At 40.4% G+C, this 27,018-nt stretch overlaps 1 protein-coding gene across 1 annotated transcript in view; it reads right to left on the bottom strand.

Moving 5' to 3' along the window:
* Positions 1 to 13,857, bottom strand: part of esrrga (estrogen-related receptor gamma a) — a 166,864-nt gene extending 153,007 nt beyond the window's left edge. Inside the window, exons 1-2 of the mRNA XM_074666249.1 lie at positions 13,745 to 13,857; positions 8,209 to 8,248 (exon numbers count right to left, since the gene is read on the bottom strand). The gene's annotated coding sequence lies outside the window, so the exon portion shown is untranslated. The remainder of the gene's footprint in view (positions 1 to 8,208; positions 8,249 to 13,744) is intronic.
* Between the last annotated feature and the right edge of the window lie 13,161 nt (positions 13,858 to 27,018).

The raw sequence follows: 27,018 nt of genomic DNA, 5'->3' as shown, positions 1-27,018 counted from the left end.
AGTTTTTTGAAGTGGGGTTGTATGAGCTCTATGTGACCACTAAGGACATTAGATACAGTAGAAAGGTGTCTCCTCTCCCTCAGTAAGACAGACTGTAATTGCTGGTGACGAGGAAATAGGCGCTAACATGGAGAGACCGTACTAGATTCAAAGGCTATTTTCTCTGCCTACAAGAACTAAAATCAAAAAGTAATACCACAGTTTAAGAGTACGCTACATAAAATAATTTTCAAGTGCATTAAGTCTTCAGAAATATAAACATTTATCCGGACCTAACTAACTGGTCATGTATCCTTCCGTGCAGCGCTAGTGCGCTCCGTCCCCCCTCATCCTTTCAGCTGTAGGGAATGTAAACAAGCTATGCTTCGGGCGCCGGTTGTAGCCTCGTGTAAGTTTGATCAAATATCGTAATTCTTTTGTTTGTACTTTAAGGATTGTGAGGCAGCGTAGGAAATTCAAAATGAGTGACTATGACAGCGACGATGAAGTTTCATTCGCTTTGGAACCAAAAGGATACCTGTATGAACCGGAGCACACAGAAGAGGAGCTGCTACAGATAGCGACTAAAAGGAATACATGTAGACATTGGTAGTTGTAAAATATGTACTTTACAATTAAAAACAAAAATATTTATTTTATACATTTTGAATTTCAAAATACAACTAAAGAAAGCTTTTGCAGCACTATTTTTGGTGCACTACAGCACTGTTCAGTTAAATTTTAGATTTAAATTATTTTCTTTTTAAATGCTTTGTTTTGGTCTAATTTAATCTAAATAATCAAAACAGTGACTGTGTATCCAGCTAGAAAACGCACATCTATCCACTGTTTGTTCTGCTGGCTGCTATTACACGCGAGTTGTTCACATGCTCAAAACGTGATGATCACGCGACTCCCGTCACTCCCCAAGACGCAAGAAGAAAAAAATGTTTACAAGAAGAATGAAAAGAAAAGAAACGCACAGTGATCTGGATGAGTACCTTTAATCTGATTACTGGTTTGGAGATAGTAACATGTTAGATTACTCATTACTGAAAAAAAATGGTCAAATCAGAGTAACGCGTTACCGGCATCACTGGCTCAGGACCAGTTCTGTTACATTTTGTCTCCTTATTCTTTTAATAAAGGAAATAGTTGACAGGAGAAAAGAAAAAAACTCAAATCTGATAGGAGGCTCAAAAAGTGATTTTGTATTATGAAGTAATTATGATCCTGTCCTCAGCGGTAGCATTGGAACACTCCCGTAGGTGAGCCCTTGTTTTGTAACACTTCAATTAAAAAAAAAGCAAACAAGATAAAGAGATAAAAATTTTAGTTTATATCTCCCAATCCCAAGAGGCAGTAAGAAAGAAATGACAAAGTCAAAGAAGACTTAAATTAGTCTCTCTTTTTCCTTTTTTGTTTGTTTGAAAAGTAAAGAGTTTCGGTGAAGCCAGTATGACAATAAAGTTGAGGCTCCAGGAAGCCTGGACACATGTTTTATTATGAAGCCTCACATCATGTCATAATACAGCTTTTCAGATACTACAGCTTATAATCACATTTATATGTTCATAAATCTGTGTAAAGCTTTTAACAAAAAGATACCATCAAGAGACAAAAGGAGCTATCTATTTGTACTAATTCTATCTTACTATCTAATACCAGGCTGTGTCCTATCTATCTTTAGTAATTCCATGAATACAGTGCTGAGGGGCAAAACATGCTGTCCTCCTGCTAATGAAGCTTTCAGCCCTGCACCACAAACACACAATGACAGCTGGCAGGGGAGGGGCAGGAACTACACGCCATGAAATAAGAGGGGGTAAAAATTGATTAGCAATTTTCATTTGCGCTAAGCTAAACAAAAGAAGACTGCTGCCCTACTATGCATATCATCATGGGGTGGGAGAGGAGGAGGGCTGTTAGTGTTGATGGTGTCGGGGTGGGATGGGATGGGATCTTTCAGAGCTCAAGGCATCTATTGTTTAGTTAGAGAGGATGTGGGTGTGGGGGTGCAGAGAGGGACTGGGGACGGAGAGAAGAGGATGAGGGATGGAGGATGAGTGACAACACGGGGGACAGAGGAGATGTTAAGGACAGAAGATGGGCAGAAGATAGAGGAAAGTACAGGGGGAAGGAAGGGGGTGGGACAGGGAAGCAGATGGGGGAGGAGGTAGCTGGTTAAAGGAGAGTAAAGAGAGGGGTGGAGGAACTGAGACAAGGACAGGTAGGGGAAGAGGAAGTGTTTTGGTGATGTGACACAGGTGAGGGTGAAAAGAAAAGCCTTTATGATAGAGGGATGGAAATATGAGTGATGAGAGTGGAAAGGAAAGAGTGGCTCAGGAAGTAACCAGTAGATGTGAAAAGGAAAAAGGTGTTGATGAAGGAAGACTTTTGTTAATGATACAAAACAGTAAGTCAGGATAAACACTGTAGATGTGAGCCGAGGTTTGGATATATATTTGACATCTTGGGTGGGGGCTTGGGGTCATGCAATTTGGAGATGAGGAAAAAAATAAAGAGGAAAAGAGGTAATTGGTTGGCAGATATTCTGGTAGAGGAGAGGAAAATCAGAGGGAGAGCAGTGTGAGTCTGGTGGCCAGGAGTTCATGACCAATTCAGAAAATTAAAACTGGACTGGAACAGAGTCGCAGCACTCTTTCAAAAACAATAGCAAGTTTTAAGTTATTAAACCGGTGAATATGAAGGCTCTGGCAAAGGAGAAAATTGCCAACACTGAGATAAAAAACTGCTGCATGTGTGCAGTTATGTGGCCAAGCATGTTGTTGTATGGGCAGTTTTTCTTGAAGGCTTTTTTGGCAAGACGTGCAAGCATGATGGCTTATCAGCAGTGACACCAGCGCACCTCTGTGTGTGAATGTGTGTGTGTGTGTGTGTTGTTTCAGCAGGTTGTCATTAATTTTTAGCTACTTATACATGTGCACACACACACACACACACACACGCAGTAATAAATGCAAAGAAGGGAGAAAAACAGCAGCTGGTAAGTGAGTGAAAGAGGGGGGAGATCAACAACTTTTAACCAAAACACTGTACACAACTCTAAATTTAATTTTCTGCAAGATTAAGCACAATAATGACTAGCTTTATAAAAACCCATAACTAATGGCTTCCAATGAGCCAATCTATAGGCATTGATCGGCTCAGTATCTCATAGACTAGCACCGTACAGCCTTTAAGTGAAAGAGGAAAGAGGCAGAGAGAAAGAGAAGAAGGATCAAGGAGGGATGTATGGGAAAAGGAGCAGAAGAAGAGAGAAGGAAGAGAAAGAAAGAGGGAAAGGGAGAAAGAGAGGTGCAGAAAAGTAGAGGCTGAAGATGGAGGAAACAGCTCAGAGGTAGACCAGTAAACCACAGTTTGTTTTGGCAATGACAACGTGTCACACTGACAACATATTATAAAAGCTGTTACAAGGTTGAGTTCATTGAGCAGAGCTAAAGAAACACAAGAAAAGAGAGGATGAGTTGTCTGGTTAAAGGGGGTCTTCACCTTACCCCAAAAAGAAAAAAACAGAGCCAAGAGTTTTCCCAGTGGCTCTGGGTGAAGCTGTTCAAACTGATCATATACTGTGGCTTAAACGTAGTTTGACCCTGAAAATAGACTTAAAAACTGGGTAACTTGGTCTAAAGTTTCTTACTTTTTTTAATTTAGATTAAGGTGTCATGTCTCGTCGGTCATGCTAAGTTTAGATCTTATGCATCAGTCTTGTCTTTCACATTTGTCATGTCTGTTTGTATTTTGCAGTAATGTCTCCTGTCGCTTCAGGTCACTCCACTTCCTGCCCTGGTGTTTTCTCATCCCTACTGTCGTCTCCATCCCTCACTGTTTTCACCTGTGTCCCATTACCTCCTGTGCAAAAGTCAGCGTCTTCTCCTCATCCTGTGCAGTCTGTTCAAGTCTTTTTGTCTGTGTGACATCCTTGCCTTGTATTCCAAGCATAGACTGTAATGGATGTAGTCTCCCCGACATCACTCGTTTGTTTCTGGAACAGTTTTGAAACAAATCTGTTAGTGCAGCCCTATTGGAAGTGACACAGGCTTCGGGTCTCCACACTAACAGGTATGGCTGCCTGTCAGTCACGTGAGCTGAGCTGTGCCTCTGATGGGGCAAACTGGCGATATTATTATCTTTTAAACAGCAGAGTTGTGTGCCGGTAGTGAAATAATCAATTCAGACAGGAGACATTTTCTGAACCAGGCTGTAAATATGTTAAATTCTGTTGTGAAAACAGCTTTTTTTGGCTTGGTGTGTATGTGACTTACGGTACTTCCGGAGCCAGCCTCAAGTGGACACTCGAAGAACTGCAGATTTTAGCACTTCCGCATTGTCTCATTTTTTTAGACTGGAGGCTGCTGCTGGATTTCAAGTTCTTGCCTTTATGGGTTTTATATTTTTGGTTACCAGCTCTAGCTGTGATTTTGTGTTACAATGTTTTTCCAGTGTTTTACCAGCAAAGCTGAGATTTTTTTTTGTAAGTTCCTGAGTTATTTTTGCTTCTAGCATGTTAGCTGAGATTTTGTTTTGGATATCTTTTGCCTGTTTTTCTCCCCTGAACAAAGAGCTTTTTGTTGTAAGAGTGATTCACATTGGTCATCCTTGTCAGTCCCTGTCAGATTGATTTCATCTAAATTTCCTGGCAGAGTTTATAACTTTTAAGGACAACAACCACTGTTCCCTGCACAACCCAAGCAATAATCTGGTGTCCAGAGGTACTAAGTGTCGAGGTGGATGAACTTCAAACAGTAGTGGTGCATCACCAAAAATGTATTCTGCAAAAATCTGCTGAAAAGCACACCAATATCCTGATCACTCCTTTAGCTCAGCTAGAGTTTCGTATTTTGACTTAGCCAACTTTTATTTATCAGCACCTACCGTACATGATAAGACACCACTGAGACAAGTGTTAAGAGTAATGCTGAACACACTGCTTTATAAAACACAACATTATGTTCTTCAAGTCAAAAATGACCATCATCAGTCCAGTGCCTGCACTAATCCTGAAACAACAGCATTACCTTTTTGTGTGGAGAGCATAACAGCGCGACTACCAAGCCAGATGGAAGAAAAACAAGTCCCAATGAAAACTATCATTATATTTCTCAAAGGTTTTAATGGCAATTAGCCTTCCAGTGGTATTCTGTATTGCTAATCCTACACTTGACAGCTTTTTAGAGGCTCACTGAAGAAGAACTAAAGGTGGTGGCATGTGAGGAGGAGTAGGTGGAGGGGGAGGAGGAGGTGGGGTAAAATGAAACAATCCTCTGCTGAGAACGCACAGAAGCTTAAATCCGGAGAGGGCTGCTTGCGTTAATCCCCATGGATTAAGCTTCTAAATACTCCTATTCAAGCCAATTAATTCATGCATATATCTGTCTCCAGCTCTTTTCATGTCATTTAAGATGATGGAGGGCGACTTCCTGGGAAATCAGGAGATGGGCTGGTGTGTATCTACATTAATGCACGCATGGCTCTCTCTTCAGGACCATGCAGTGACATACATCTTGATGCAGGGCAAACACACACACACACACACGCACACATATCACATTAAAGAAGTATACATTAAGAGTTTAAAGGGGAAATGATGGTGGGAGGGTGAGGACTGAGAGGGGCCTCCAAAAGTTGACTGACATATTCTGACAGCTGAATACTAATCATGAGATCAACCTCTGGCTAAATCTACAGGATCTCACTGGGGCTTCTGGCTGGGAGAAGCATAAAAAGGATTAGCAGTAAATACAGAAGGCTTATACAGAACAGAGAGACACCGGTGAACAGACTCAACATCTTGAAACAAAAGGGTGAGAGAAAGCAGAAACAGAGGATGCTAAAGATATAAAGACAGGTCCACACAGGCCGAGGACAAGTGCATTAACCTAAAGTTAAGAAACAGATCTGACGGGGTTTCCCAAGGATGGAGAAACAGGACGTCACTGGAAAAACAATCTATACAAGTAAATGATAAAATAATAGGTTACCTGCATAGGAAGAATGAAATAATAAAAGAAAGCTCCTATTTTCTAGCATACCTCTGCATGTACTCATTTCCTGTTTGCTGTGATGTCACTAATAGTTTACTGTTCCCACTACATCATTATTTGGGCTTGAACTGAACTGTTGTGTTTCAGAAGCCTCACGTCTCTAGTTACCAGTCTGTCTCAGTGTGTGTGTGTGTGTGTCTGAATGAGTGCCCCACATCACCAAGACTGGCTTCTTTATATATAAAGACTCACATCAGGCCCACATCAGATAATCAGACAGCATCTTCCAGACCAAATACAAGGCTTTGGTGTAATGGTTGGTAGCACAGTAACAGAAACAAGGATCTTTAGTAATGTGATCAAACCTACAGCTCAGCTAGGGAAGCCTCAGTAATCAATGCCTACCAGTTATGAGGCCAGTTAGTAGCATCAAATGTGGAATGAATATGATGGGTCATTGGCTTTCCGCTGACAGCTGATGTTACTGCTGGGGAAACTGCCTGAGAGTGTACTGGGCTGTTCTTATCCATGAAACCAAAACTGAAAAAGCTGCAGAATCAGCACCTTGGAGCTTCTGAATGCAGTACCAACAAACCTGTGCTATCAAAAAGCCGCCACTGGAGTCTAAGGAGTTATCAGCTTGCAGCACTGAGGTCAACCTAGCCCAGACTCGTTGCCAAGTTAACATGTAAACAACTAGTGAGCTATCAGTCCAGAACAAACCAATACTTTGTAGGATGTTTGCTTTTGGTTGTGGCATTTGCTGCAGGAAATGCATGCTTCTTTAACCCAAGTTGCACATAAAAGTGATACTCTGGGATGGAACAAGTTGGGTCCTATCACAAGGTTTAGGGCAGAAATTACCCCTACAGCAGTGTTTTTGTGCAGCAGAAGCCCAGAGCGCACGCACCAAACACCTCCTCCCTGCTCCTCTGCCCGTTTCCTCTGCACTCAGATTGGGGCCAATTTTTACTTGACCAAAAACACAAATAAACAGACTCCCAAAATCTGATATTGGTCTGCATTCACGCTTTATTCAGAGAATTTTCAGCGCACTACGTTCACACAAAACACCGCTAAATAAGGCTCCAGTTTTCATCGTGTCGTAAAACTGCGCTATCTCTGCTGCAGAGCCACAGCTGGCTATGAGGCGCTCGCCGCTTAGTGTATCAGTCCACGTGCGCGGCGTGCCAGATATAAACAAACACAGGTAGTATGCCAGGACGAAGAGACACAATGAGAACTAGAGCCTTATTTAGCGGTGTTTTTTTGTGAACGTAGTGCGCTGAAAATTCTCTAAATAAAGCATTAATGCAGACCGATATCAGATTTTTTCGGTGGGAGTCCGTTTATTTGTGTTTTTGGTCAAGTAAAATATGGCCCCGTCTGAGTGCAAAGGAAACCAGCAGAGGAGCAGGGAGGGAGTGTTTGGTCCGAGTGCTCTGGGCTTCTGCTGCACAAAAACACTGCTGTAGGGGTAATTTCTGCCCTAAAACTTGTGATAGGACCCAACTTGTTCCATCCCGGAGCATCACTTTAAGGAATTGTGTTGCAGTGGCCTTTGACAATCCTGCCCCCTGTTCAGAGACCTGGGTGTTAGATTCAGAGTAATATTTCTACTTAATGACTATTACAAGTAGAAGAAGCTGTATAATAATGCATACAATGTACACTAATATCAAAGAGAAAAACAACTATTTTGAAAGATGGAATCATAAAAAACTACTATCCAATCCTCTTTTTTAAATGCTGCTCATAAACAAACAAGGTAAAGCTCAAGAGTTGGTAAACAGTTCATTCAAATCATAATCAAGAAAAGCTTTGTGAGGTGACATCGATACTGTGTACTTTTGTTGGATCAAGTGTTTGAAAGAAGAAGTAAAGACAACAGCAGCTCACCAAACACTTCACAAAGTGCACTGCAGGTGTTGACAATTACAGTAAACAACTCGTCTAATCGTGTGACAATAACTTAAACCACTGCACAGAATCCCTTGATTTTGATCGCGGAACAACGCTTAAATTTCTCAAACAGATTGACGACTTGTCAAAGACTCTAAAACCATGGCTCATCCCTTCTCAACACTCAGAATTAATCTAAACAGTGTTTCTAAAGCAAGCTTGCAAACCAACCTTCACATTTTCCTATGACAGAAGGATTGTGACTTTTTTCTGTGACGTTTATTTGGCCAGAGGTGTGAGCTGACAGCACTGCTCAACTTACCTGTTTTTCTTCAACTCTGTCAACTTTCAGGCCCCAGATGCTGTGTAAAGATAGAACAAAATGATTTAGTCAGGACACTCTTTTCATCGTGTAACAATTTAAAAAATGGGACATATACCAATTTGTACAAACAAGACCTGATCTTAAGAGTGTAGATCTGGGTATGGGAAACATCAGACTCAACTTCTAAACTTTACATCCCTCTAACGGCCAGCCCAGGCTCTACCTCTCCTTATCCACTCTTTCTCGATTTCTACAAACAGTTCATCTCCTTCTCTTTTACTCTGACCTGACGTCCCTCTCTCTGATTGGATGACCCAGCTCATGCAGTGACCAGTGACATGCTTTAATTATTGAGCAGCTGACCTCAATTGGTTAGTTGGAACAGCCTAAAACACACTGCACCACACACAAACACGCTGCTTGCCAATTCACACTGAAGCATTTGCACACCCGGCTCACACAGTCTCACTACGAACTGCACACTTACATGTTCCCCCTGGGGACAGTCTCTTAAGTCTAAATATATGTACTGTGAACATCATCAGCTCTGCCTGTTACTCCTCTCAGCTCATTGATTCTATCAGCAGAGCTCATGACGACAACCACAGAGGAAAAACACTTTATCATTACCACGTACAGTGATACTTTAAGCAATGATATACATCAATTCTCTTTAAGCAGGATTTGAAAATTTCTCATCCACAAAAAGATATCTATAAGAAGAAGGTACCATAAGTAAAGCAAGGCTCTGGTATCCACGAGGACAAATTCAAAGACGAGACTCAAACAGCTAGTGGCTGTTTCATGTTTTTAAGTGTGTTTCAGTTTTACTTTTATGAGTTCAGTGTAAAAATCACAATTAAGATGACTTTGTATGTGATATGAGCGCTGTAAAACAGCTTAATTATCATCACCAGGTTACATTTAGAAAAGCTGTTCAACGAGCAGATAAAATGTAAACTGTGGTCTACATCCGCTGTAAAATCCAACATTAATCAGAGTTTTCACATTACATTAATAAATGTGATGAAACCACTACTAGTGTGTGTTGTATTTTATATCATACATCAAGGTGCAGTGTGTAGTGACATTTATATGGGGTGAGATTCATGCCACTAGAAACTGAACTTCAACTTGAACTTTGTTAGTGAATCTGAAAAGTATGATCTGAAATCAATTCAGTGTTTTACAGCTGAATTTTTGTGCTTTAAAATTGTAATTAACCAATTTTAACATTCAACTTTTTCTGTTCTTTACATTCAAAAAAACAGAATTGAATTTCTGTTGCAAAATTTAGATTCAGTTTTAAAATTCAATCCTAGTTTAGTGTGGCATAGCATCTTCTGTGTCTGTGAGGGAGAATAATTAAGCAGAAATACACTTCCGGTCTACTTCTAACGTTGGCTCAATTCTGTTTTCTTTTGACATGCTCGTTGTTTACTTGGGGTTGGAAAAAAAAACATAGATAAATGTGGTATTTTTGATTGACAATATCAAAAACCCCTTTTTTTTCAATTTCAAATTCTTACCACTTTTCTCAGGAAGAAGGTGGAGTATTTTTCTCTGACTCACGTGATGTGCATTTTATGGGAAAATATGGCTGCTGATATAGTCTGTAGATGTTATCATTTAACTTTTTCACATGGATTGGTGTGAAAAAAGCAAAAAAGAAATCACAGAAATCACGGAACTCAAAGAAGTGCAATTTAAATTGAAATAGCACCCCAAAACTTGTAATAGAATATTGCCCCAACCTTTTATTTTACATTACAAGACTTCAGTACAGGACTTCGTAACTGTGGCAGTTAGATCTCTGCTAAGGTCCCCCACCTCAGTGAGTCGTTAACTTTGAATGGAATAAGTGATTCAACTTTCCTCAGTTGACATCATTGTCAATGCACACTGAGTCCATTTTTTTCATACTTGTGCCTTACTGGGGTACTGATGTGATGACACATAGCCCCACCTCAGCACAGGTGTTCACTGCCAACGTTATTAGGTCCTGTACTGAAATCTTGTAACGTGAAAACAACCATCTCAAAAGAAAACAGAGTTTAACTGCTTTAACGTTGGAATTTCTGTGAATCTCTTCTAAATTATTCCCCCTCGCAGATTTAGAAGACGTAACACTACGCTGGACTAAGACTGAATTGTAAAACTGAATCTAAATTTTGCAAACTAAAATTAGGCAAATCAGGCAGGCACATAAATGTTCAAGCGGGTGAGAAGAGGATTTCTGTGAATCTGTGCTCGGTTATTCGTCCTTACAGACGTAGATGATGTAATGGTTGTGCCATGCTGAACTGAAATTAAATTGTAAAACTGAATCTGAATTTGTGTTTTTGATCTTAAGGTTCAATTTCAGATCATGCTTTTCAAATTCAGTTTCTGGAGGCACAAATATCTGCTTATTTAACACAACAGAGTTGGAATAAACTGAAAGTAACGGGTATAAGTGTGTTTAAATTAGTGTATCACCTAATGTAGCATTGTTTTTGTTTACTTGGGATGAATCTTTCATGTCTACATAAGAAGTAGCCTCCCACGCAGGTTGCCATCTTGCCCATCCATACTTCCACCATGGCACAGAACAGACAAACTAATAACATACATTTTTATCTTTACTGAGTGCCTGTGCAAAATACAACAGCTGGAAAAGAAGAAGATGACAATGGTTGCTTTTTGCAAACATATTTGTACTGATTGACATTTATGAGCTTCTTGTCCTCAAAGGCCACCATCCCCTCGCTAATTGGGGGGCTGAGCACCAGAGTGTTCCAATCTGTAATCTAACAGCTAGGTAATGCTTACTATTCCCATTCTACACAGAGTACTTTTAATTCTTTCATAGTAAGTTGGTAAATGATGCTTAATCGGACTACTTCCTTCTTTAATTAGTATTTAACAATGACAGACAGCAGCTCATTGGGACAGCAAAGTGTCAAACATAATGAAGTATCATAGTGTACATGATAGTTAAACTAGATCATAGGCCTGTCACGATAATCAATAAATCAGTTAACCAAACGATAAATAAATCGACAATAAACTGACACGTGCATGCATGTTTGTTTTCCTCCTCTCTTTCGACCAAAGAGGCTGAATGAGAAGATGGCTCACTACGTCTATCTTTCCTAACATCGGGGTGCATAGGTTCTATAGCGGATTTAGCGGATTTATAGCGGAGTGAGCATCTGTCAAAAATGCGATCTTTGGCATCTTTTGCTACGGGGCTGCTCGCGCATACGGAGAGAGCTGAAGCGAGCGTCCTGAGGGGTAAGGAGGAAACACACGCTAATATGAGTGATGGCACAAAAGATATGGTTTTTAAGCCGCCTGCCACAGTCCCAGTGTGGGAATATTCTGTTTTTTATCAGAATGAACAAAGTGTGAGCTCATGAACACCAACGAGCTGATATGTCACATTTGTTTGAAAATAGTGGCGACGAAGAAGAAGAAGGTGAGGTGCAGCGGAGCCTTGTTCTTTGACAATCCGCTCTTACTGAGGCTTTTGGTCTGCAAAGTGAATAGAAATAAAAGCGCCAAATGGTGGGCGCTCAAAGACAGCTACATTGCCAAAGAAATGCAGCCCTTCAATACGGTTGAAAGCCAGAAATGTTCAAAATGTTTGACAGACAGTACGGATTGACTGGGAAAAAGTACATGTTACAAACAATTCAGGAACTGTATAAACTTCCTTTTATTTAGGCTATAGTTTTTATTGTTGTTGGGATTTTTTTGGAGTTTCGTTTTTTCTCTAGAGAGTCTATTTTTTATTGTTTTTGATTAGTATTAATTATTTTCATTGACATGTATTTTTTTCTAAAAGAGTGTCCATTTCATTTTCATTGTATTTTTTTTCTCTTTCTTGTTTGTTAAATTTATTATATTTTTTGAATAATTTGTTTTATTTAAAAGATCCTGACCTTTCAATTACAGTTAAATACTCTTAAGAAATTAAAGTTTTTTTGCTTTTGATATGGTGTACTCACTTTATTATCCCATTTATCATAATTACATCAATGAAAAAATGGAAAAAAAATCAAAATAATATTGACAATAATATTGTTTATCGGCAATAATATTTTGGAAAATTATCGTCTAGCAAAATTTGTTATCCTGACAGGCCTACTAGATCATATAAAAACGTTTTGTTCTGCAACAGTTTTTTAAAGGTGGAAAGAGCTTTAGTAATCAGTTTATTGTGTGATAGTTCACTGATGTTGATCTGAGACACGAATCCTGTGACATGCCGTTCATAACTGGAGTGACAAGAAAGAGAAATGATATGCATGCTTTGGTATGTCACCTATGCACTTAGTATGCTTAAATTTAATATCTAAATATATCCATGAGAGTATGATCTCTGTCACACTTGTCTCCTTACCAATGATCAAACACAGTATACGATACGGGACATGTGATATCCACATTGCTACATAAGACATGATGAAACCAGGGCATTTTTAGATGAGGGTGTGATACTATCCTCCCTCCAATATCAAATGCATTTCCACTGGATGGACTTCAGAGTTAATCTGAGAGGGGAGGTTTTTTTACCTGCCTGCCAAGTTCATGATGTCATCCGTTAGACTCCAAATTCCATAAAACGGCTCACGTCTTCAGTAATGTCGTGTATCTTGAGAACGCATGATACAACAGATGCATTGACCCTCATTATATTTTGATGAGTGTAACCCAACTGGGCTCCATGGCATGCTGTGGGGCTTGTGGCCTATGATTAGTTACAAATAGTTCAATGGGTCACGCCGCTTGGCACTGAGCTGAGACCTCACAGACTCTTTGAACATAACACGCCCCCAAACCACAGAGTACAGCTGCTGAATACAGATACGTTAGGCAGGTAGGCACATTTTTTAAGGTGTTAATTTGTCTCTACACTGTTAAAGTATCAGTTGAGACTTTGTTTTTTAGGCTGAGGATCGCTCTCTAAAGTGGAGTGTACTTCAACCTCTGATGAAAACAAGAGCTAAGTGTTGGGTTGTGAAAGTTTTAGCACAGTAGAGGTTGTAATGTTGAATTGCTACAGACTTTTTCTGCTTTTTAAAAGTGGCTAAAGGTGGCAAGGTGTAACAGCTTAGGAGATCAGTAATCTTTTACCATTGCTCCTGAAATAATACCTCAAGAGTTTAATGTTAGATATTTCACAAACAACTTAACTGAATACTTATGCTAGCATGGACAAACAAAAACACGCAGAATAAGTCTACTCTCACAGGGCTCTCGACATGGAGCTTCATGCATGCATGCGTGTTTCTATGAAGTTTGGCAATGTGGCGCTTCGGTCCATACGGCGTTTTGTATTTGCCATAATCCCCCTGTCAGCAACACTTAGGCAGGCACACAATAGCGGAGGAGATCAGCAGCCAAACCCCCTTCACTGTAAGCTTGGCAGGTCACTGTGCAAGCAGCAGGTTACACACACACTCACACACACACAAACAAACAGTGCTGCACATGTACAACCATACAACGCAAACACACATGTCCCGCTGAGATGCACGCTACTCACACTGTCTCCCGGCCCTCTTCAAAGAGTTGTGGTGCAGTTCTCAAGGACACGGCAGTCTGACATCTCCTCTCTTTCTATCTCTCCTCTCACTCTCTCATTTGCTTCTCGCTCGCAGGACGCTGCCACAACAGATGCAAGTGTGTCGCTGCCTCTCTGCTCTCCTCCTCATTCCTTTCTTTTTCCCCTCTCCCTCTCCTTCTCCCTCCTCTCCTCTTGCCTTTCGGTCTGCAGCTGAGAGGCAGAGCTCATTCTCTGAGCCATGAAGCTGGATTCTCTACCTTCTTTTTTTTTAATGCTGGACAGTGTGAGAATGAGGAAGTGAGAGAAAGAGGAAGGGAGGGAGAAGCAGGAGGAAAAAAGAGCGCGAGGCAAAGTGACCAAACTGATGTGCCACTCCAGGACCTCAGCATCCTGCGGGCGGTAAGCTAGAGTCAGACTGCAGGACACACAGACAGCCTCACTGTGAAACAGCCCAAGTTGTAAAAACATCACATGCTTAGAGTTTAGTTGCAAAAGAGACAAATAGAACAAAATGATTTGGAGAGGAATTGGAGAGGCTAACATGACATTAATATATTTGTCAATTGTCTTGAAAATACAAAACTGAATATACAAAATACAGCACTGCTCCTAAAAATGAGGGGATTGGATGGAATAAGCTTTAAAACATGTTGATGAGAGGGGGGATTGTTAGGAAAAAAACAGGAGAGAGGAGAGAAGAGGAGCATGTCTTCACAAGAAGAAAGGGGGAGAAGTGGAGGGGAGGATAAAAAAGAGGAAGTCTAAGTATTCCCCACAGTCTTGCTGTCTTTTCTGAAAAATGGTCCCTGCAGGCTCGATCCAGAAAGAGGCAACACAAACAAACCCAGAGAGCAGAAACAAACATCTATTTATGGAGAAGGGGGGTCCGGTTTCCCAGCCATGTTTGCTCGCAGCTTTTTTGACAATGTTACCAATTCAGCAATTTAAGAGTAACAACCAGAGGACAGGAGAGAGGAGAGGAGAGGAGAGGAGAGGAGAGGAGAGGAGAGGAGAGGAGAGGAGAGGAGAAGAGGAGAGGAGAGGAGAGGAGAGGAGAGGAGAGGAGAGGAGAGGAGAGGAGAGGAGAGGAGAGGAGAGGAGAGGAGAGGATAGGAGTGGAGAGGAGAGGAGAGGAGACCTCAAACCAAGTAACTTAAATATAATAAACTAATCTTACGCAAAGACGTCAAACAAAGAGGCGCTAAAATGTTCACAGATGAAACATAGTTTACCCAACATCAAAACATTTTTAGAAAGTTTCACTTAACATGAACGTAGAATCACAGATGTAGGTCAGAGCACACTGGTTCACATCCTGGCAGTCAGACTCTGAGCCCTCCCTTTTGACACACACACACACACACACACACACACACACACACACACACACACACACACACACACACACACACACACACACACACACACACACAGAGTTGACAGTGTTCTTGTATCTGTGCATGCATTTTACTTAAGCCTTACCTAATTTAAGTATAAACTTAAACTTTTCATTTCTTGGTGAGAGTGTTCTTTCTCCTGAGCCAAATAAAAGTGAATGAAGATCTAGGGCTCTAATTTCGTGGCGCAGCGCAGGGGGCGCAAGAACCGCCGTGCACTGCCAATTTGGTAGACCGTCTGCGCAGAGATGGGTGTGACGGCGCGCCAGGGGGAGTTGACGGCGCACCAGGGGGAGGTGTCAGCAGATTCATGTTGGCGCAGTGACAATTTTGTGCCAAAAAAGTGCGCTGAAAGCTCGCCAGCTCCAACCTGGTCTATCCTCGGCGCAAGGCGGAGCGCACCCCACGCAGCTGTAATTTGGTGACAGGCGCACATGTGCGCACATGTCATCAAAGCCTCAGAGGCAGGTTTCCAGAGTGTCAGGCACATTTTAATGCAATAAACATTCACAGTAATCGCTATTTAATATAACCGTCTGAACCAGCATATACATTTATATCTATATTAACTGTCCCGTCACATCTGATGTCAGATTAAAGCCGTTTGTCATAATGGAAAGTTAACCTGACGGCAGCTGGAAGTTTGATGCACATCTTACAATTAAACAATAAACAGCCTTAACATCTGATACTGAGTATATATCTGGTTCTCTCATTTCATTTAATTCAAAGAAAAGAGGGAGAGACAAGACGAAGAACAAAGAGACAAAATAAATGTATCTCACTCAGGATTTACCCGTGATTTCCCATATTTCACTGTTTTAGTCTTTATTTTTAACCTGATCTAAAAAGATGGAGTACATTATTATAAGGAGGATGAGGTGGGGACACCAGGAGAGTATACAGTGTATCACCAAAGGCTCTGCTTGGCGATGACAAACCAGGAGTGCAGGTGGATCAAAAGTATTCTGAATGGATAAGCCAGCTGTGTAACTGTCTCTTAATTTTGTACTCCTATTAATGATAAAGGAACAGATTAAATCTGTCCTGGGAGCTGGCCCACACGGTGACGTGCTTTGTGTCCTCCGATGTGCCCCACTGTCCATTCTCCTGCTGCAGGGACAGCGGCTCTGATCGTCTCCGCTACCGAGTCTTTCCAGCATACCTTCCGCAGTGCTGGGGATCACTCAGACCAATCAGATGCTGTGCCTCGGCCGCAGGGCATCTAAAGGTGAGGAGAGGCGCTCAATTGATTGGTGAAAACAGCGCTCGGCTGTGTTAAACCCACTCACGGCTTTTCTCCTCCCTCTCCGCCATTTGCACGGAGGGAGGCGTGGACGCGCACCTCTGCGCTCCTCTGCGCCGTGACTGCGCCTCTCTTGGCACTGCAGGAAACTTGCAAAGTGCGCCGGTCACGCCCTGTCCGCGCGGCGAAGGCCGGCACAGGGCAGGTGCGCCTGCGCTTGCGCCTGGTCTACGAAATTAGAGCCCCTAAACTTAAAAAGTCACATGTTATTCTACCCAAAACTGTACATCCCTCCACAGCTGAAGAACATCCATGCTGCTGATGCACAGATGAAGACGCAGACATTGATTTACAGTGAAAATCAGTGATCAGCAGTGGCTTATCCTACACAGGATCAATCAGGGCAGTTTTAGTTAACAAGAGACGGCTGTGTCGGAGGGTCTTCAGAAATTTTTTATCAAAATTCAACTTCTTCCAAAGTATTTTCAACAGAAGTTTCTGGGTAGCTTGCCTCTGTTAAGGTGGCGCAGGAAACAATCAAGTTTGGATTTAAGTGAGATTTATAAGTCTGATTGTGTGTTTTATCCACTTTATCTATAATGTTGCTGTCCAGCTTTCAGTGTGCTGAAAGACAGATAGACTTGTATTAACTGGGGATGTGCACACTCTGACAACTAAATGATCAAACGCTGTCATCCTTACTAGCCAGCACCAGAATAAAAAGTCTGTTATTAACAGTTAATGCTCTATAACTGTGGGCCTGAAGTGCCGGTCATGTGTTCTGTCTTGTGGCTTTGGTGCTGCTGCCACTTGCCAGAGCTGTGGCTCCGATTACCACCGAATGCCATCACGCTGTAACACTCTGACATTTTTACCCATGATTAGTTGTGTCTAAAAAATGATGATCAAATTTCACTTTTTTTTCAATCGTCAGTTTGTGGTGTTTTAAGCCTTAATGCAAATAACGAGGAAACAAGTTGTTTCAGGAAATCCTGTGTTTAAACACATATTTTCTCGTCTTCTCTCAGATTATGGAGTTTCCCTCTTGTTTTTATAAACTTAGGTGACACTGTGCGGATTTTGCTTCTATATAAAGTTTTAAAAAGTCAGATGCAGAAACAGTAAACCTCCATAGCACCAGTCACAGCTACAATAACACTTGAAACTAAGGATGTCCAATCAGCTCTTTTGGCCTCAGATACAATTGTTTAAGACTGAATTTTTAAACTAATAATATCTATCACAGATGGAGTCAGAATTTCAGTTTTTGGTGTGCCAAACAAATTTTGTCAGGGTCTTTCATTACAAAAGTTAGTGAACTACTGTTTAAACAAATGAAAACAACAGATAAACTTCTCTTACTATGAGTGGTTTTAGAGTGGTTTGCCTTTTACTCCTTTGATATTTGACTGCATTTTTCATAGGGATGTCCTGACCCGATCACGTGATCCGAATCGGGAATGATAGCAGCATTTTTTAACGATCAGAGATCAGGGGAGAGGGAATCAGAAAAAGCCTGGGGCCTTAGTTCTTGTTTTTAATTAAAATGTTTATAATAGAACATCATCATTCATTTTAGAATAGAACTTTATTTGTCATTTTAACAAGTGAAACGAAATTGCAAACAAGAAATTGCAACCTTATTGTCACACACATACAAGGTAACTTTGTGGTGCACCATTGAGAAGCTTAATTTTATTTTGTTGATCCAATGCTGAACTAAGTGGAGAAAAAAAGCTATATCCATGTTGGATAGAATGATACCTTCATTTAAATAAAACAATAAAAACTCAAAGGAAAACTTGTAGGAGTTTTTTTCTTTTCTGTTTTCTTAATGCATTGCTGAAAGATCGGATCGGGAAATATTGGGATCGGCAGATACTCAAAATAAAAAAATCTGAATTGGATCGGGAGCAAAAAAATGTGATCGGGACATCCCTAATTTGTAATAATGGTTTTGTGCATCAGTTGGATCTACCTGCCATTGCTTTCTATGGTGCTGACCACGGAGTAGCGCTCCAACGCACCATGGGGCTGCACGGCTACAGCTTTCCATTTGTTATAGAGTGATGGTAGTAACTACAGTTAAATAAAACACAAAAAAATCTACAGTCTTTCCCAAAATCATACTCCAGTCCCACCCATATTGTGTAAGACTGAATGTTTCATAACTCTGTTTAATTGTCTCTTCTTCTAACAGGCCAAAAAGATGCCAGACTCGGCTCATTTCATAAAGAGAAGGCATCTAACAACAACAACAACAAAACAAACATGAAGTGACTAAATTTCACTATGTGAATGCTCATATTCTTAAAAGAATGAGGGAATAAGTGAGAGTGTGGAAGACAGCCAGAAAGAAGTCCACTTGAAATAACAGGTTGATGGAGGCCTTCCAAAGCAACAAGGCAAGAACCATGAGAAAAGTCTGGTGAAGGAGAATGCAGCGAGGAAGGCTGGAGATGAGGAGTGAAAACGCAGGAGAAGAACAGGTAAAGAAAAGACAGGGACGTGGAGAAAGATGATAAAAGCAGGGACACAGAGGAGGAGAAGAGGGTGGAGGGCAAGGACAGGGGTGAAGGGTGTAACTCACTCCTGTCCCCATCACCAGCGCCCAGTCCTAATTTACCCAGAACAATCAATCAGATCAGGAGGCAGACACTGATAGAGGACTACTATGCAACAGGATCCACCACGTACACACAAGCGCGCGCACTCACACACACACACTCAGTGAGAGGGATGGAGGACTTGCATGCAACAGGATCTATTCTCACACACATACTTTTATGCTGACTGGAGGGAAAAAAGTTTGCAGCTCATATCTGTAGCCTCTCGGCTGACTTCTACCAACTAGAATGTACTGTGCACCAAAGTCACCGGGGTCACATGGAGGGGTCAGGGCCCAGGAGACAGAGCGCGCGCAGAGGGAACAGGACAGGAGTGAGGGAGCAGAGGGTGAGGGAGAAAGGAGGGGGACAGAGGAGGACAATGGCCAACAATAGGAAAATAGACAGAGAGACAAAAAAGGGTGCAGTGCAAAAAAAAATAAAAAGAGGACAGAAACAGCAACGAACAAGAGGACAAAGTGATCGCACCCTGTAACACTCTTACAAAAGATGAATGTACCAACACGAAGAGAAGGAATAAAGGGAAGGGCCGCAGCACTGTAACACACACACACCCTCACTGGAAGATCAGAGTGAATTAGGCAGTTCAGCCGTACCTCTGGTTACACTTTGACTTTACACATAAACCTTACAAACGCTTCATTTCAGGCATTTCAAGGTGTTTTCAATGTTCCTCATTGTATAGTGTTGGACTGAGCCCTAAACTAGGAACACTCAGAAAGCTCAGACCTCTGCCGAGGATTCCGTGATTGTCACGCAACACTTTAGTCCTACTTTAATGTTATACTCCTTTTCAGCAGACTGTCTGCTACAATTTGGTGTTAGTTGCAGGTTTGTACAATAATTTGTTACCTTTGTTAATCTCAATGAGGTTCTTCTGGTTAAATAAAGGTTAAATAAATAAATAAAATATTCCGAATCTTAGTATCCAAAATATTTCCAGGTTTTGGATCGTAATTTTACATCTGTCAAAAATTACGGTGACCTTGTCTTGTATTGTTTTGCAAAGTAATGCGACAATTTATCATTAGAGCCCGACCGATTAATCGTGCCGATTATGCCTATCACCAATTAATCGACATTTGCCAAAATGTAACCAATAATAAAACGTTTTTGCTCCGTGGAGATTCTGTCGCTCCTGTTACTGTGTGTCTGTGTGTTGGGCTGCACTCTGCCTGAGTGCCCGCCCCCTCCATCCACCATTATTTAATTTAAGACTATAGGGTGACATTTTAACATCGTGTTAGTTGCTTTTTTTGTGAGATAAACAGAGATAAATGCAACTGTTAATTCACACGTCCAGTATTATATAATGTAAGACTATAATACGGCGTTTTAATGTTGTTTAAGTTGCTCATTGTGTGTTTACATTTTTAATTTTTTTGTACTTACTGTGTTTAAAGTTTGACTTCTTTATTTATTATTGTGTTTACAGCTTGTTCTCATTTATCATTGGTTTACACTACAGTTCTTATGTTGACAGTTTTATAATTAAAGTTCCTTGTTTAATTTAATAGTGTTCTGTCTCTGTCTTGAATCATATGGGTATTATAATGATTTGTGATTACATACAGTATATATCCTGTGTATATCAATGAATTTATTATATATATCAGCCGATACATCTGATATCGATCGATATATTGGATATCAGCTTTTTTTTTCTCCCAGTATTGGTATCGACATCGGCCCCAAAAATCCCATATCGGTCAGGCTCTATTTATTATGGAGTTATATACACATATGGTGAAAACAGCCCTATCTCAAAATGATAAAGAAACCTTTTAAAAAAACCTGGATCCAGACAGTCATCTGGATGGCCACCAAAATTTAATCACTTCTTCTATATCCCATTTTCAACATTTCCTGGAAATTCCATCAAGATCCTTTTGTCACTTTTTGAGTTATGTTGTTCACAAACAGACAAACTGTCCCAAAAATATAACCTTCTTGGCATTGACATAACAGTGATCAGTAGGTGTGAAAGCTTCAGGAGATGATATACACCACAATAAACAAGATTCACGTTGTACTGAGCTATCTGCAGATAAACATGTAAATAAACAACACTTCCTCATTATATTACATTTAAAGTTTTCAGATTTGGAATTTGTTGGATACATGTTTACTATCAGAAAACATGTTTACCGAGTTGCCTCAGCAAGATCAAATCACCACAAATCAAAGATTTCCCCTGAGCCCGCTGTACAGGAGTCTCTTACAACTAGGCCACGCTGTGACATTAATAGAAGTTCATTAAGTGAGTTTTTTCTGGGTGGAGGACTAATGAATTACAACTCAATAATATTTTGGATGTGGAAAAAAAAAAGGAAAGTTATTCCCAATTTCTCAAGGGTCTGCCGAGACATGCAGCACATCATACTTACCTTCAAACACAAACGTCAGAAGAGTGTATATCTCCTGTGAAAAACATCATGAATCTCACGCACATAAAAATGAGCTGATTGGATTTATGACTAATTTATTTGACTTAGGACTAATTGGAGCAATGTTTTATTTATCCTGTAAATTATCCCTGAGGGTCTCGCTGTGTGTGTGAGATCTACTCTATCTGTTTTAAATGATGACACTTTTGATTTAGGTCCTGCAAAAGAAATTAAAAAGCATAGCTGTTATTAATGAAGATGGAGAATAATGAGAGTAGGACACACACGCACACATACACACACAAACTTCTCTTTCAACGGTGGTGTTTCTGTCTCGTTGATGGTAAATGTAACTTCTGAAATCATTTAAGAATAAAATGTTATTAAGGTCAGTGACTACGCTGGATGAATCTGGTCTGAGCATGTCATCATGTTCCTAGATCTGTAGCCAGGGTGGATTACCGCACAGGCTCACCTTGGCTGCAGCCTAGGGGCCCCACATGTGCAGGGGCCCTAGGCGCAAGGGGCTTGACTTGTATCCTATGTGATCCCCGCCTGATTCTCTCTCAGTTCTTCAAAACAAGGAACTTTATACTTAATTATTCAGTTGAATTATTTTACTTATTTCTATTTAATCAATTATTTTTTCCTAAAAAAATATCATTTGATTTTTTATATTCACTATTAATTGTCAATTTGCTGTTATTTATGCATAATACACATGTATTTTCTTTTGATCAAATTTTAAACAATAAGTTATTCAATGTTTTTTTTATTTTTTCTTTCTTTAATTTTTAAAATTTATTTATTTATTTATGTTTCTTCTGTGCACTTTGACATTTGGCCACAAATGTAAAGTGCATTATAAATAAAATCCATTGTTATATTATTATTATTTTTTTGTTGACTGTGTTTACTGCCAATTTACTGCAAATAAAAATAAATATTTATCCTGATATCAAGAGCTGTCATTTACACAATGTGTAAAGTCACTGGTTGGGCGTGTTTTGGGCTTCTTTCCTTGGAGCTTGTTGCTTATTTCTATCGCAAGATCTGGTAGCACTGCCTGGAGCGTGTGCCTGTGCTGGGATAGTATAAACTATAAGAGGAGAGCCCACAAAAAGAAAAGCCTAGGGGCCCCTGACCACCTTAATCCTCCTCTGTCTGTAGCACAGACCAAAGCCAAATACACAACCTGGGAGGTTGGGGTAGCTTGTGAGGACAAAGGGATCTTTATTGATCCAAATCAAACATGGTTTAAAGTTTTTCGGGGCATGAAAGAGGTGTAAATTCTCAGGAATAACAGCTGAAGGCACAGGGTGTCAATGTGGCAGTGATGTGAGACTCAAAGTCATGTTGCTCTGTGCACTGTTGGAGTCACTGAGGTTGTAAATTGACTGAACAGGAAAACAGGCTGTGGTCTGAGTCTTCCCTTAATTTCGTTACAGGTTTGCCAATCTCATGCCATTAAAGGTATAGCCTGCATAGCACTTCTATCGATTCACAAATGACAACGGCGTCAATGTGTCGCAATGTGCACTTGAGGTCAGGGACTTATTGCCTTCATTCAATTCTTTCCTTTCCCCCTCTCTCCCTTCCTCAAACTCTCCCTCTCGTCCATTCCTCCTCGCCATCGCTTCCTTCGTTCTTCCCTCCTGCTCTCTAAATAGATATTGAAGTTTTCTATTTAAGGCAGATGCTGTTTAACTTCCTTGGGTTGGGAAGTGAAAGGCAGGCAGAGGGCCATCCATCTCGCTATCCACCTGCTGACATCTTTAAACGCTATCGACACCCGCTGCCAGCATTAACATGCAAAACCGCACTGCACGTTTGATTTCATTAGCTCATTGTGCGCCGGGTTTTCTCTTGCCCTGTCGGTTGGTTTCTGGCTGCAATTATTGGAGTGGAAGCAAAATTAGCAAATTTCTGACTCATCAGAGAAAAGTCTGATTCTGCATCACACTTCAAAGTTTTTAAAAACCATAACACATGACATCTTTGTGGGTTTATTGCATGTTTTTTTCTTAAGATAAAAGGTAAATTCTGTGCTGAAAGGCTTTACATCAGAGGTTAGCTAGTAATAAGTGGAGAGAAAGACAAAGGATAATGAAACTGGCGAGTGTACAAGGCCAAAGGTTACGTACTGCGTAACAACAAGTTCATTGACATGCCATTAAAGGCATAACATTACCAAACACACACCTGTTAGCCACACATGCTAATGTTATTCGGTGTAATCATTCCTTATTAAAAAAGCCAAATATTTAGCAAAACCAGCACCACCAGCACTCAGCACCCCCTACAGGTTAATGCCGACATCCCTCTGCTTGTTCCCTAGCACAGCCTGCATACAACTTTATCTCCAGTTTCTGAATCAAAAACCAGACAAACCTGCCGGAAGGTGCAATGCAAGCAGTCACCCTTGCTCGTTTATATCAGGGTAGTAGAGCTTATAACTTTAAAGCAGTTGACAATCACACATTTTACAGCTCCAACTAGTGGCAGGTGCCTGCACTATAGCTCTGACTAAACGTGGCCAGCATTTTGGGTCAAATAGTAAAAGTTATAATACCAGTGGAGTTTTTTTTTTTTTTAATCAACAAGTAACTGTGGACAATGTTACATTTTTTAGCCAACTAAGTGTCCAGTGATAAACCTCTTTTCTGAATAGAGTGTAATACTAGCTTGTAGCATTTAATTGATGCAACACAAGTGGTAGACATTTGCTATGTCAAACGTTGTACGTTGTACATTAAACTGATCAGCAATTCCCTTTGTTGTTTTGTTTTCTAAACTGTACCTGGCCACTAGGGGTGGTTATTGGCAAGAACCTCTCGATACAATATGCATCACAATAATGAGGTCACGATACGATAGTATCATGATATATCACAATATCATAATATTGTGATATACTGCGATATTCTACACAATCAACTTTAAAAAAAAGATTATGTTTATGGAAATCTAAATATTGTTCAAAATTAAAAGGACTAAGGAAAACATTGATGTCTGGCAGTAGTGGCAGCAATGGCATATTGACTTGCTCATTGCAACAAAAACCTACATCATCAAGTTTAGAAATTAAACATTTTATATATACTTTTGGGTGATATTTATTATACAATCTTTTGGCAACATAAAGTGTAGTAGCTTTCCTATTTTACTTTGAACTCATCTCAAATATGAATTTTTAATTTTACAAAAACATCCATATTAAGAGTTGAAATATCGACATTGTATCGGCGGTCAAAGTATCACAATATATTGCGGTATCAGTATTTTTAACACACCTCTACTGGCCACCTGTGAAATTTCACCTGTCTTATTTTGAACCATATGTCAAATCTAAGAAAACACATGTATGACCTGCAGTTCAAACTAAACCATGTTTTGCTTTTTATTTAAAAGTCCTAATACCATGAAGAAAGGGTTCCTACTTCATAAAGGTCATTATGAAAGGGGCTGTTAGGGCTGTCTGGAAAAAATAGGGATGAAGACTCTATTTCCCATGAGCATTTGCACCCACTGTCACGAACACATGACTCTTACCAAGGTATGTGTTTGTTCTGAAGCAAATGAATGTAGAGCAGATCTTCTTTATGACACTACGTTTCTTTGTTGAAGACAAACTCTTGCTGTATACAAAGTGACGAGGTAATGTATCTTCTGATAGATACATGGCACGATTGGTTGAAACATGACAACAAGCAAAGTTTGTAAACTCATTTTGTCCTGTAGTTTAGTGCCCAGCTCTATTTAGCCAGGTCAGAGTTTTGTCCTACCGGAGCTTATCCACCGACTCCGATCTCACCAAGCAGAGCTAACATAACCTCACTCATTTTACTGAGAGACGCTCAAGTTTGAACAGACCACTGCAGAATAACTGAGCCATCATCACAATCAGTTGAACACGCATTTTAGCTTATAGCCCTTGCTCTATCACTCTCTTGTTTAGCTTCCTTCAGCTTTGACGCCCTTTTTCTTTCTGACAGTTCAATCCAGTGTCCTTTATTACTACAAAATTAATCTAAGAAATAAATGTTGGTAAAGAAAAACATGGATCTCCTTTCTTACTGCTAAACTTTGTCTGCTGCTGTGGTGTTGTCATAGAGACTATGTGCCGTAAATCAATCCGGTCCTGGACAACCCGACTACAGATACTCATAAATTGCAACTATTTCAGTGCTGATGATCTAATTTTACATTGTGGATTACGATCAGGCATGTATCTAGAAGTGACACTTTTTGAGATCACTCAGGAAGTCCTCACAGGGACTAAAGACATAGGTTTCATCACTAATTATAGCCATTTTTCAAAATATCTGTTTTTTAGTCTTGACTTTTATGAAAACGAACAACTAAAAACTATTAAAGGTCTTCTTAATAAAATAAATGAAAGAAATAAAAATAAAAATCGGATACTGAAGCATCATTTTTGCCATTAAAACTGTGTTTTTACAATTTCCTGTCCAAAATGAGCTGACTATGATCAAAACATTTAACCTTTCTCTGTGTTCCTCAGCTACTTTCTCTCCAAGCACACACACTCCTCTCCACTCCACTCAGGGAAAGCCACCGTAGGCTATGAGGCAGAGTACTGTATCTTTGCTGCCACCTAATGCAGATATCACACACGCCCTCTCTCAGCACCAGAAGGCTTTGCTCTTACTTTGTCTCCAGCTCAGGCTTTGGCTTCTTTAATCCAGCCGTGTGGGGTTTCAAACACACTCACAGGTCCCGGGCACTTCAGCACTGCGGCAGGCCTTGGGTGACCTGGGATTTTGTTTTCCAGGGATGGAAGTGTGCAAGGCTTTTGTGATATGCTAATTTAATCATTTCTGTCCAATCCCTACTGTCCGTCTTTCAATTTTGCACCTATCAATCTAATCACTTCATCTGGATTCCTGGAGCAGGTGGAGAGAGGGAGAGAAACAAATAGACGGGTGGAGGAAAAGAGGCTCTGGCTGCGCAAGTATCACAACAGAAGCCTTTTCATCTATGAGCGCATGCTGCCTCCATCCACCTCCCCCTCCCTAATGCTTTTAATTTTGGTGATGGTTCACTTTAATTATTATGAAAATTAAATCAAATGTAATCGGCGGATTAATGTGACCGATGAGATAATTCAGCCGCATGGTGATGAGAGCTGGGTGGATTGTCTATAAATCTCCACCAAAACGTTCAGGAGGAGACAGGCAGGGGGCTTCAGGCTTCACGAGCAGGGATGCAGTCAGGCATAAAGTCAGGTTACACTCTTATCTTGTTTACATATCAGTGCTCAACCATCTTTCAGTGGCTGACGGAGAAGTTTTCACACAAATTACCAAGAACCAAGGAGACAGCCGGTTAGTGCCAATATATATGGTCTTTTGTTAAGTTGTGAAACCCAAGTCAAGCATGTAAACTTTCTCTACATTGCAAAAAAAAAAAAAAAAAAAAAAGTTTTTCATCTAAAAGGGAAAAGGGAAGACACTCAGTTACGTCAAGGAGCTTTTTGAGAGTGTTTTACTGCTGCACACTGTATAGGTGCTGCTTGAGCTTAAGCTTCAGATGCAGGTCTTTGAAGTTCTTGTGAGGGCTTTCTAAGGGATCT

Source organism: Halichoeres trimaculatus, unplaced genomic scaffold (genome assembly GCF_033239565.1).
Source record: "Halichoeres trimaculatus isolate MK-OKI-2021-1 unplaced genomic scaffold, fHalTri1.1 fHalTri1_scaffold_3, whole genome shotgun sequence".
In the NCBI taxonomy this organism is placed as follows: Eukaryota; Metazoa; Chordata; class Actinopteri; order Labriformes; family Labridae; genus Halichoeres; species Halichoeres trimaculatus.
Note: the sequence above shows the minus strand (reverse complement) of the source record. Positions and strands in the feature narration are given on the sequence as shown.